The sequence below is a fragment of the Podarcis raffonei genome, chromosome 2 (assembly GCF_027172205.1).
Source record: "Podarcis raffonei isolate rPodRaf1 chromosome 2, rPodRaf1.pri, whole genome shotgun sequence".
Taxonomy (NCBI): Eukaryota; Metazoa; Chordata; class Lepidosauria; order Squamata; family Lacertidae; genus Podarcis; species Podarcis raffonei.
In genome coordinates, this window is record NC_070603.1 from 116207951 (window position 1) to 116221079 (window position 13129).

At 45.4% G+C, this 13129-nt stretch overlaps 1 protein-coding gene across 1 annotated transcript in view; it reads left to right on the top strand.

Moving 5' to 3' along the window:
- The window catches only part of LOC128408982 (oocyte zinc finger protein XlCOF6-like), a 31911-nt gene that overhangs the window by 2003 nt on the left and 16779 nt on the right, over window positions 1-13129 (top strand). The window lies entirely within an intron of this gene.

A 13129-nucleotide genomic window follows, 5' to 3' on the forward strand; every position in this document is an offset into this window, starting at 1 on the left:
CCAGCACTCTCATATATGTTAACGTCACAGCTCCCTGCTGTGGTAAAAATCTTGGCACGTCTTGCAGCCTCAGCACTGCCATGTGTAGTGCAAATAAAATAACACTGGCCTATCTTGCCAGGTTGTTGCAAGATTTATTATGATAATGGCCAGGTTCAGATGACTGAATCACAGCCTGAAAAGCTGGGTTACAAATAGGAACAGTTTTTGATGCATTGCTGCAGCAAAGTTACAATAAAACCTAAGTTGATCCAAGTTTAAAACAAAAAACTCTAGCCACCACCCCAGTCTCCTGTATGGAGTGCGGTAAGAGCTTCAGTCAAAGTGGAACACTTAGAATACATCAACGAACTCATACAGGGGAGAAACCATTTGAATGTATTGAATGTGGAAAAAGCTTCAGTGAAAGTGAGAAACTTAGAATACATCAACGAACTCACACAGGGCAGAAACCATTTAAATGTGTGGATTGTGGAAAGATCTTCAGTAAAAATGGACACCTTAGAATACATCAACGAACTCATACGGGGGAGAAACCATTTAAATGTATTGAATGTGGAAAAAAGCTTTAGTGTAAGTGGGAAACTTGGAATACATCAACGAACCCACACAGGGGAGAAACCATTTAAATGTGTGGATTGTGGAAAGAGCTTCAGTAAAAATGAACACCTTAGAAGACATCAGCTAACACACACACAATGAAAACTACGTGTTTATTGAATGTGGAAAGGACTTCAGAGGGAGTGGAGACCTTAATATTCATTAACAAATTCACACAGGGGAAACGATATAAATGTATGAAGTTTTCCACTCAGGGTTCACTACTTACATCAATAAATTCCTAAAGGGGGAAATCAGTTGTAAATGCATGGAATGATGTTTTAGTGTTTGTACTTAAATTTGTATACACATATACATGTATTAAAGTAATGAAGGTCACATACACTAAATGTACAAAGTAAGTGGCAACTTTTTGCTAGATAAACAGGGAGAGTGTGTGAATCTGGAATGCTCAAGGTGTGTGTTGAATCTGTTGAGTTTTCAGGTCCGCCTTTCACTGCCAAAATGATGGGCTGCCCTTGTCTTGTAGATCAGCATTCCAGGCACTCATTACTTGAACTTTGCATAATCTATTGAAGAGCTTTTTACTGATAGCATTTTCCAGCTGAATGAAAAGGTCTCTGTGTTAAATGTTCATTTGGGATTGCTTTTAAAACTCATCTCCTTAGGTCAGCAACCTAAGGCCCACGGGCTGGTTCTGGCCCAAATGGGTTCTGGATCCGGCCCACAGAAGGTCCAGAAATCGCTTCATGGTTCTGATTCATATAGTTTGGGCTGCACCATTTTTCTCTCTTTTTCTCTTCCTGACGGCGGCGCCTCCTCCCTCTCTTATGGCTTCTCCCCAACCCTGCGGAGGAAGGGGGCTAGCCTTTGATTGGTGCCAGCAGCATTGTTTCCCTCTGATTGGTTGCAGAGTTCTTTCGTCCTCCCTCCCTCCTCCTAGAGCCGAGAGGAAAGGGCCTGGGCTCTGTTTGTGCCAGCATGGTTCCTCGATGGCCGCCATTGAAGGCAGGCCCTCCCCTGGCTCGCTGTTCCTGCCGCTGCAGTGAGTGGTTCCGTTATGAGACACCCTCCCAGGGTTCTGGGATGTATGAAGCCTTGTTTCCCGGTTTTTAACTCCACTACCGAAAGTGTCTCCCCCTCCAGGACAGGAGATAACACGCGTCCTGCAGAAGGAACCGCTCGCTGCATTCGGTAGCGGAGTTATAAACAGGGAAACAAGGCTTCGCACACCCCGAACCCTGGGAGGGTGTCTCAGAATGGAACAGATATGCTGCGGTGCAATACTGGGACCTTTGGAACTTTATTATTGTTTTTTGGTGCAACGTGTGCATATGCGCACGTGCGCTCCGTCCCGCGGCAAGCTTTGAGGACGGTGATCCAGACCTAGACTTTAAAAGGTTGCTGACCCCTGTCTCTGGGTGTGCAAAAAAGAATCTAGAAGTGTTTCTTTTCATTCTTGGGGGCCATGATGTTTGGCAACCCTCTCTTTTTCAAGAGCTAACTTCAGGGCTATGAGAGGCTAAGGAAAAGCCTTTTGTTTGTTTTTAATTAAAAAAAAAACTTTAAAATGTGACAAATGTTTGTGGGGGCTCCATCCGTTGCTGCTGTTGCTGAGGGGTTCTCTGGATCTCACCCCCAAATGTCTGCCATGATGGTAGCAGGATGGGAGAAGTCAAGTGCCCAGAATCAAAAAGGAAAGTAATTCCTGCATCTTTGTTGAAGGAAATGGGTATTTCTGAAACCTCAGACAGAGTTCATGTTGACAGCATTGAAGCTGTTGCTCATTAACCAATTAATGTCATATTTATCACTGCTGATGAAAAGAGTCTACCCTTCAAAGAAACAAGCGGCATTTCCTACAATATAATGATGTCCTAAACAAACAATCAGACCCAGAAACTCCAGCAGGTGCAGAATGCCACGGCGAGGCTCCTTACAGGGTCCTTGCCATGGGATCACATGTATCAATACAATAATCTTTATTGTCATTGTCCCATACAGAACAACCAAATTGAAAAAATCTACATCAGACATTCCAAAACCAACAAACCTGCTATCCCAGCCTGGTTAACCCCCTAGAAACACTGATTCCCATAATTAAATACAATATACTCACATAGAGAGTACCTTACACTGCGTTTAAAACCAAAATCGCATTTGGATAGAAACTGTTTTTCAGTTTCATCCAGTGCTTTACCAACAGCACTGGCTCCTGGTGGAGTACAGGGTCAGGTTTAAGGTGCTGGTTTTGACCTGTAAAGCCCTACGTGGCCTAGGACCCACGTACCTACCGGACCGCCTCTCCTGGTATGCCCCACGGATGACCTTATGGTCCACAAATGACAACACTTTGGAGGTCCCAAGTCACAAGGTGGTTAGATTGGTCTCAACTAGGGCCAGGGCCTTTTCCGTACTGGCCCTGACTTGGTGGAACGCTCTGTCACAAGGGACAAGGGCCCTGAAAAAGTGTCTCCACCCCCGCCGTTCTACCCGGACACTGAGGTCCAGCGCTGAGGGCCTTTTGGCGGTTCCCTCACTGCGAGAAGCCAAGTTTACAGGGAACCAGACAGAGGTCCTTCTTGGTTGTGGTGCCTTCCCTGTGGAACGCCTTCCCACCAGCTGTCAAAGGGAGCAACAACTGCCAGACCTTTAGAAGACATCTGAAGGTTTAGGGAAGGTTTTAATGGTTGATGTATTATGGTATTTTAATATTTTGTTGGAAGCCGCCCGGAGTGGCTGGGGAAGCCCAGCCAAATGGGTGGGGTATAAATAAATTATTATTATTATTATTATTATTATTATTATTATTATTATTATTATTGGCATCTTTCCACAGGGCCTGCAAGACAGAGCTGTTCCGCCTGGCCTTTGGTTTGGACGCAGTCTGACTCTTACGTTTCCCTCCCCTTATGGTTTTGATCTATGGGCTACTTATAAAATGAGGCTGCATTTTAAATTGTATTTTAACTTGTATTTTGAATTGGTTTTTTTCCCCTATTATGTTTTTATTGTAATTTTACTGGTGTTAGCCTCCCGGGGAGGGCGGGGTATAAATAAAATGTATTATTATTATATATTTGCCTTCTTGAAGGTGGGGCAAGATGCGGAGGGAATCTGTATTATATCTGGAGGAGAGAAGGCGGGGGGGTGGAGAGGGAGCTCAGTGCACCCAGAAGACGCCAGTTGTTGGTTGTAGTTGCGTCTATACAAAGTGCATAGCCTTTGCCCCTCCATAAAGAAATGGGGGGGGGTGAAGGCTGAGCACACCTAAGGGCGACACAGAGAGAGGGGTGGATTCTGCTGTATCTTTCCCCGTCTGGATCAAAATCCACACACAATAGGGCAGTGTGAGGGCAGAATCAATGATATTATGGACCTGTGTTGAAAGGCATTGCTTCATGACTCTTAAGAGCTCCTTCTCAAAAAACAAGCATTCAGAGAATTTAAACTACACACACAGAGAGAGAGAGGGAGAGAGAGAGAGAGAGAAACACACACACAAACACACGTTTAGAACAGATAATTACCACCACCACCCCAAGAGGCAGTCTGCTGCCACATTGTGTAGGGGTCACTGCACATTGCTGACCAGGGCTGACCATAGGCAGCATTTTTGTTGTTTAGTCGTTTAGCCGTGTCCGACTCTTCATGACCCCATGGACCAGAGTGCTCCAGGCACTCCTGTCTTCCGCTGCCTCCCGCAGTTTGGTCAAACTCATGTTGGTAGCTTCAAGAATACTGTCCAACTATCTCATCCTCTGTCGCCCCCTTCTCCTTGTGCCCTCCATCTTTCCCAACATCAGAGTTTTTTCCAGGGAATCCTCTCTTCTCATGAGGTGGCCAAAGTATTGGAGTCTCAGCTTCAGGATCTGTCCTTCCAGTGAGCACTCAGGGCTGATTTCCCTAAGAATGGATAGGTTTGATCTTCTTGCAGTCCATGGGACTCTCAAGAGTCTCCTCCAGCACCATAATTCAAAAGTATCAATTCTTCGGCGATCAGCCTTCTTTATGGTCCAGCTCTCACTTCCATACATCACTACTGGGAAAACCATAGCTTCAGCTATACGGACCTTTGTTGGCAAGGTGATGTCTCTGCTTTTAGGATGCCGTGTAGGTTTGTTCTTGCTTTTCTCCCAAGAAGCAGGCATCTTTTAATTTCGTGACTGCTGTCACCATCTGCAGTGATTATGGATCCCAAGAAAGTAAAATCTCTCACTGCCTCCATTTCTTCCCCTTCTATTTGCCAGGAGGTGATGGGACCAGTGGCCATGTTCTTCGTTTTTTTGATGTTGAGCTTCAGACCATATTTTGCGCTCTCCTCTTTCACCCTCATTAAGAGGTTCTTTAATTCCTCCTCACTTTTTGCCATCAAGGTTGTGTCATCTGCATATCTGAGGTTGTTGATATTTCTTCCGGCAATCTTAATTCCAGCTTGGGATTCATCCAGCCCAGCCTTTCGCATGATGAATTCTTCATATAAGTTAAATAAGCAGGGAGACAATATACAGCCTTGTTATACCCCTTTCCCAATTTTGAACCAATCAGTTGTTCCATATCCAGTTCTAACTGTAGCTTCTTGTCCCACATAGAGATTTCTCCGGAGACAGATGAGGTGATCAGGCACTCCCATTTCTTGAAGAACTTGCCATAGTTTGCTGTGGTCGACACAGTCAAAGGCTTTATGGTCTGCATCTCTTTTCTGCGTGCGCATGCATGTGCATACATTGGCCACAAAGCTCACTGGAATGTGGCCTCCAGAATCAATGCAGCTTTAAGCCCATAAATGTTTCGTTCCTCTTGCTCTAAAGCTTCAACTATACAGAACTTTGTTGCCATGGCGATGTCTCTGCTTTTTAGGATGCTGTCTAGGTTTGTCATTACTTTTCTTATTAGTGAGAAGTGTTGTAGGAGTTTTTAGGTTTTTTAGCTGTATATTTTAAAAACAAGGCTCTCATGAGATGTTTCATTCTATTGTTATTCTGACATTGCATTGTTATAGCATTGCACAGGAGCACGTTTGCACAGCGGTTTAAAACAGTGATTTTTAATATGAGAAAAGAATAAAAATTTATTATAAAGGGTTTCTTTAGAAGAAGAACAAGCATTTTTATTTTATTTTTAATAACAGAGAAATGAGGCCCAATTCTTAGTGCTCATCCCAGGTTAAGGTTTAGCAGCCACACTCTCACAATAAGCTATGAGAGGATTTTGTTAGCAAGTGTCAAGGTGAATTCCTACCTTGTATTCCTGGGCTGCCTCTTCCTTGAGAGCCGCAGTTACCAGATACAAATCTAATAGCAGGGCTCCCAGGCACTACAAGGCAACCTGATATACAAGCCTCCTCCTCCCCCAGCCCAACTCTGAGCTTTTGGTTTCCCTTTAGACACTCATCTGTGGTCGCCTGGAGCATTTGAGGAAAAAGAGAGAGAACACTGTGGCATATTGTCAGGGAACTGACATCGGAGCCAGGAGTGGAGGCAAGGCTCCCAAGCGATGCCGGAGAAGGGCCCAGCAGGGAGAGAGGGGACTCATCGGCTGGGGAAGGAAATCAGCGTGACACCAGGGAGAAAGGGGGGCAGATGGGGGCATCGGAGAGGGGGCTCCAGGACTCCTCGCCGGAGACCAGCGGGGAGAGCACGGGTCCTCCACTGCCCACACCCACCCTGCGCAGAAGACTTCCGCGCAGGGAGAGTAGGCAGAGACTTGGCGTTAAAGAACTTTTATGCTGGAAGAGGTTCAGGAAACGCCCACTGACGGATTCTGCTAGCGACTGAAACAGCCACGAAGTGAAGGGCTGTCCAGCCAGGAAAAGGTTTAACCAGGCAACCTCGCCAAGAGTGGTGGCAACTTACGCACGAGCAACCCCCATACAACCATTACACATATGAAGCAAACATAGAAAAAGAAAGTGACAACCTGTTTGAAAGTGTCATTGTTACTTGGAAGGGAGCAAGTGTTATAAGTTTAATGTACATATAATGCTGTCCTTGAAAGCATTGTAATTAAAATGCTATAAAGGGAAGTTTCTCTTAGACAAGAGGTTCCACTGACAAAAGCATCAGAGGAGTCTGTGATTTTTCCCAATAACTCATCTCCGGAAACAGAAGCTGCAGAGCTCTCACAGAAGGAAGCTTAAGCTTGAGAAGCCAGTGGATCGGTTAGGGAAGCACATGCATAAGCTGGGTCGTGGGGACAAGCATTAGTGATAATGACCATCTCATTAGCCAAAAGCAGGCCCATACTTCCCATTGAAATACTTATAAGTTTATGTAGATTAAAATCATTCTTGATTTTAAATATTTTATTGTTTTCCCTGCTGTGCGCACAGGAATTCATATTTTTTCCAAATTATAGTCTGGCCCCAACAGAGTCTGAGGAACAGTGAACCGGCCCCTGGGGGCAGAATGAGGGGTCCAAGCAGCTGCTGCTCCGCGATGGACGATGCATATAGTCGCTCACGGATCAGTGGCGTACCTGGGGCTTTTGCCGCCCCTCTCCCTGTCCCTCAGCAGGAAGCCCAGCCCATTTCGACGGTCCTCCCCACGGCGGAGAGGGAAGGGGTGTGGGAGTCATAAACCCATGGCAGAGGCTTGTAAATGCTGCATGGTGGCTCCTGACCTCGGTGACCGGCATGTCTGTGCCTTGCAGTGTATAGAGTGTATTACCTTATATGGTGATGGGAGTTGTAAAGCAATTACCAGGATGTAACGTGAGACATTGGCAGACGGCCATGCAGGCTGAGAGACAAAGGATAATAAAAATTACCGGAGAGAAGTCGAATGAGCTGCCCTCCACCCTGAAAATACTGCTGTCTCTCTGTGTCTTTTTTCTATGCTGTGCACCATTTGTGACGGCTGGTTTCCGTCAAGTGGTGCCCCGTGTGAGGCTGACTAAAAGAATACAGTGTGAGGCTAACTAAAAGAAAACAGTGTGAGACTAAAAGAAAACCGTGTGAGGCTTTTCGATCCACGCAACGGCACCATCGACTCACCACGCCCGGCAAGGGTTACAAGCGCTAATCATCTTCGGACCCCCGGTGAGTTGATCCCTTTTATCTTGATTTTAGAAAAATGGGCAGCTCTTTGTCTATTCCCCAACAGAAATTTTTAAAAGACTTAAAATTTCTCCTCTCCTCCAACAAATTGGAAGTTCCTGAGGGTGATTTGATACAGCTTATTCTGGCCATCGATGAACATTGCCCCTGGTATCCCCAAGATGGAACTTGGGAATTAAAACACTGGGACAAAATTGGAGCACATTTTCATGGACACCCTAGCATCGGCGTTCGAGTTCTGAATGCATGGTGCAAGGTTCGTTACGCCATGGGCTCTTTATCACCAAAAAATATCTCTATGGCAGTATTGCCAACATCACCTCCGGCTTCTTTAATCCAGCCTGCCGTGATGCCGTCTGTTCCGGCACTCGCTTTGCCAGCACCACCAGTCCCCAAGCCTCCGGACTATAGTTCCTCGCCAGAGGATCCAATCCTGCAAAAATATCATGGTCTGGTTGGCAATGATCCTGCTCCCTCACCGACAGAACCAACTACTCCCTTTCAACGTGCAGTTCTTGCCTGTTCCTTATCTCAGGATACTGTGGCATTTCCCGTTATAGTGCCCCCTGCTGGCACTCCGGCAGGCACCCAAGCCCAACATCAACCTTTTGACTTTAAGATCTTGAAAGAGCTGCAGCAGTCAGTGAAGACCAATGGACTTCAAGCCCCATATACGCAGGCGCTTTTGGAAGCCACATTAGCCCAGCTTTTGGTTCCAGATGACATAAAGCTTCTGGCCCGTACAGTGTTACCTCCATCAGCGGGTGTATTGTTTGCCCACGAATGGGAAACCGCCTGCCGTGCTTATGCTCCGGCTTTATTACAACAAATCAGAGGGAATAACCCTAACGTTACCCTCGCAGATGTCATAGATGCCATGATGGGGCGTGGTCCCTTTGTTCAGGCTTCAGTGCAAGCCACGCTGCTGCAAATCTTATTGAGCGATACCGCCCTTGCTGCTAAAGCAGAAATGAGAAAAATTCCAGAACCCACCAGTATTCAGTCTAGATGGGGTTCAATCAGGCAAGAGGCAAGAGAATCATATTCTTCCTTTATGGACAGGCTGATTACAGCAGTGAGTTGCCAAATTGATAATCCTGAAGCCAAACAAATAATTATCAAACAATTGGCCTTTGAAAATGCCAATGAGGATTGTAAAGTTGCATTACGACCAATAATACACAATCCTACACAGTAGGACAATAATACACAGACACAGCAGCCATGCTTCGTATTTGTCAGTCTGTAGGTACAGCCACCCATAAGGCTCATCTGCTGGTGGCGGCGCTAAATAAAAACCAGCCTGTAGCCACCGATAAAACATGTTTCCAGTGTGGCAAACCAGGACACTTTAAGGCGCAATGTAGATCCATGCAACAACCTAGGCGTCCTTCTACCAAATGTCCAATCTGCAAAAAAGGCTTTCATTGGGCCAATCAATGCAGATCGCTTCCCCAAAACCAACAGCAGGGTCAGTACACTGCCCAAAATCAGCAAGGACAACAGCAGGGAAACCGGCAGCCGGGCCCACCCAGGGCCCAGATAAACCAATAGGGGACCCCCCCGGAGTCCAGGGAAACAGCACCACGGCTTCGCCTGACCCAGGACGTGGAATTCCATTTGCCTTTCTGCCCTTTAAAGACTCATGTCCTCGCTGAAGCAGGGTTGGACAATCATGCCACTTGCCTGGTATTGCCTTTATTATCTGCACAAGCAGCAGGAATTCATGCGGTACCGATGTTAACACAGAGACCATATGTGAATTTCCCTGAGATCACGCTATATGCGGATTGTCCATGCAGGGTACAATCAAATACTTCAGTGGCGAAGATTATCATCTTTCCCCCATCCGAACAACCACCCCTAATTGCAGCAGCCATGAACATTACAGCCTCGCGCCCTTCTGTGTCTCTGACAGTGGGAGGTCGACGCATTGAGGGAGTTCTGGACACGGGCGGATGTAACAGTTGTGGCAAAATCTGCTTGGCCATCCAGTTGGCCCACTTGTCCAGCCACACAAGTTATTGGTGTGGGAGGTGAATCACAGGCACGGCGCAGTCTCCACCCAATACTCATCCAAAGCGATAGCGGGGTTCAGATCACCCTCTATCCGTTAATAATGGACATTCCAGTCTCCTTATGGGGGCGCGATATTTTGGCCATTGCAGATACCAAATTGGAGTCAAATTTATTCTAAGGGCCGCCCCTGCACTTCCTCGCACGGTACTACCGTTACGATAGATCACCGATACCCCAGTGTGGGTAGAACAGTGGCCCCTACCAAAAGAAAAATCCGTAGCGGCAGCCCAGCTTATTTCTGAACAATTGACTTTCGGCCACATTGAACCGTCCTCATCCCCCTGGAACACCCCAATTTTCGTCATTAAGAAGAAATCAGGGAAATGGCGCCTCCTGCAGGATCTGCGAAAAGTCAATGAAGAAATGCAGCCAATGGGAACTTTACAACCTGGCATGCCAAATCCAAATATGCTCCCGCAATATCAGTTGGCGGTGATTGATTTAAAGGACTGTTTCTTTTCTATCCCACTGCCCCCGGCAGACAGGGAACGGTTTGCTTTTACATTGCCAGTATATAACAATTCGCAGCCCACCCAGCGATATCAGTGGGTTGTCCTGCCTCAGAGCATGCGGAACTCCCCTACACTTTGTCAACATTTTGTGGGTGAAGCATTGAAACCTTTCCGCATGCGCCACCTAGAGGTGCTGCACACGAGCTGCATCTGGCAGTGTTTGCTACACCATTGTTGCCAACAGGAATTTTATATGCTCGACTTCCGGTTAGCGCCAGCGCTTAATGGCGGATCTCACCCGGAGCTCCGGGAGAGGTCTGCTTCGTAGGTTCGGGTCCTGTCAGCCACGGCGGAGCGGGGACCCTTAAAAATCACAGGCGTGTTGCCTGTGAACCGGAGACTCGGCGGGCACCTTTGCGCCCCCCCGACGCTGTGAAATAGCCTTTTTAAAGGCTGCGGATCAGCGGAGGGTGTGAGGAGCGGTGCTGAGAGTCGTCTTCACCCAGCCTGCGAAGTGAAGCCGCGTCGCCATTAGCGGAGAGCGCTGATTTCTTCCGGCGAAATTGGATTAAAAGAATAACTAACCGTGAGTAGGATCGACCGCTAAATTACAATTGGACACTAAAAGTAAAGAAATTGGGCACCGAGACGGATAAGCACTAAAAAGGAAGTCTGCTTTCCGTTCTGTAGCAAGATCAAAGCGAAAGACACTCTAGCTGTAACTGTTTGAGAGGAAATTTGCGGGAATTAAGAAACCCACCACCAAAGCAAAGAACTCCCTCCCCGAAGGCAGAAGGGGGGGGAAGAAGATTTTAAAGTGTTTTTCTGCCAATTGTAAAGAACTGAGTTAAATATCGCTGTTCTTATACCTGGGATCGGACTGCCGGAGAAAAGGAACCGGCTAAGGACTGTTGCTATAAGAAGATTAAAAAGTATCTTTAATTGACTTTGGTTACTCTCAATTTGAAATACTTATTTTGTTGCATTGTAAAGTTACTTACAGGACATTATTGACTTGGATCCCTTAGAAAGAAAAAAGAACAATTGGAAGGGACTAGGAAAACTTTTGTTTACTATTAGGAGAGTGCGGGACTATCTGGAGAAGTAAAAAAATTGACTTTGCGCCCTCTAGAGGACTTACAAATTGTTACAGCAACAAGTGAAGTGTAAAATCTGAGAACTTCTGTTTTGACAGCTTAAGAGTGTGGGAATGACCTTGACTAAAAGACTTTGTTATGGCAGATGGTAAAGAGAAAGGGGATTCTCAAGAAACAACTTTGAGATCTGGCAGACAATACAAAATTGACTCTTTCATGCAGAGAAGGGCTTCCATATCAGGAGCCTCTGGAACTACAGCTGCCCCAAAGGCAAGAGTGAAAACAATGTCTACAGAAGAATCATTTGCCAAGGTATTGGAGAAGATAAATGACTCTTTGGAGGAACTAAAAAAGCAAGGTGCAGAAACTAAAGTACAAGTTGCTGAAACTAAAGCACAAGTTGCTGAAACAAATAAGAAAATTGAAGAAATCTCTGGAAAAATTGATTCAAACACAAAAAGTATAACTGACCTTGGGAACAAAGTGAACTCAAATGCAGAAGCAATTGGGAAATTATTGGAAGAATCATCTACAACAAGAAAGATAGCTGAGGAAGCTAAAGAAATTGCAACTGCTGCTGAGGGAAAGTTTCCACCAGTGTTTAAGAAACTAGATGAATATGAACTGGCACTTTCTATGCAGGATATGCAACGCAAGGAGAGGAATTTAAGGATCAGACTTGTGCCGGAAAAGGAAGAAGACAACCTGGTGGACTATTTGACAAAAGAATTTTCTGACTTTTGGAAGCAGGAGCTGAACAAAGAAGAATTTAAGATAGAAAGTGCATTTAGACTGGGAGCAAGGCAGAGGAAGAACAGACCCAGAGACTGTTTAATAACTTTGAGATCAAAGGAGGAACGGGACAAAATACTGAACCTGCATTACCAAACAACCCTTCGAATCGAAGATTTTCACATTGAGATCTTTAAAGATATTCCCAAAAGCATTTTGGATGCAAGAGGACACTACAAGGACCTGGTGATACTGCTGAAAAGGAACTACATTCAATTCAGGTGGGAGTTTCCCCAAGGCTTGTCTTTTAAATACAAGGGGAAGAAAAGAAGAATAAAGACAGTGAGTGACAAAGACAAGTTCTTAGGAGAACACGAAGAAGACCTACAGAAGGAGACGTTTCCAGGGCAAGGGCATCCTTCACTAGATACGGACACGGAACCACCGACAAACGAGGAACAAAAATTGGGAGCTGTAGGAGGAAAGAGTAAATAACCCTATCATGGCTCTGCAACTTCTAACCTGGAATTGTAACGGTTTGAACATTCCCAGAAAAAGGAAAAATATATTTCATGCTCTAAAGAAAGACCAATTGGACTTGATTTGCTTACAAGAGACCCATGTGACAAGAGCACATAGGAAATTATTAATAAATAAGAGACTGGGACAAGAATTTATATCTTCAGACAGAGTAAAAAAGAGAGGAGTAGTGATTTATGCAAAGGAAAAGCTGCAACCGAAACAAATCTTTAAAGACGACCAAGGAAGATATTTGGCAATTGAAATTCAATTTCAAGGAGAAAAGTATCTGATAGTGGGAGTTTATGCGCCAAATGAAGGGAAAGCTGAATTCTTTAAGAAGTTGCATGAGACTTTAATGGACTACATGGATTATAATCTAATTATGATGGGAGACATGAATGGAGTGGTTTCAACAAATATGGACAAAGCACAAAGACAGGTAGTAACAAAAGATGGAAGACTACCAAAGACCTTTTTTGAAATGACTGACAATATGGATTTGATAGACATCTGGAGAACAAAACACCCATTAGAAAGAGAGGGAACCTTCTTTTCTGAAGCCAAAATGACATGGACAAGGATCGACCAAATTTGGGTGACTAGCAGTATGGCGCAGAACATAAAGAGAG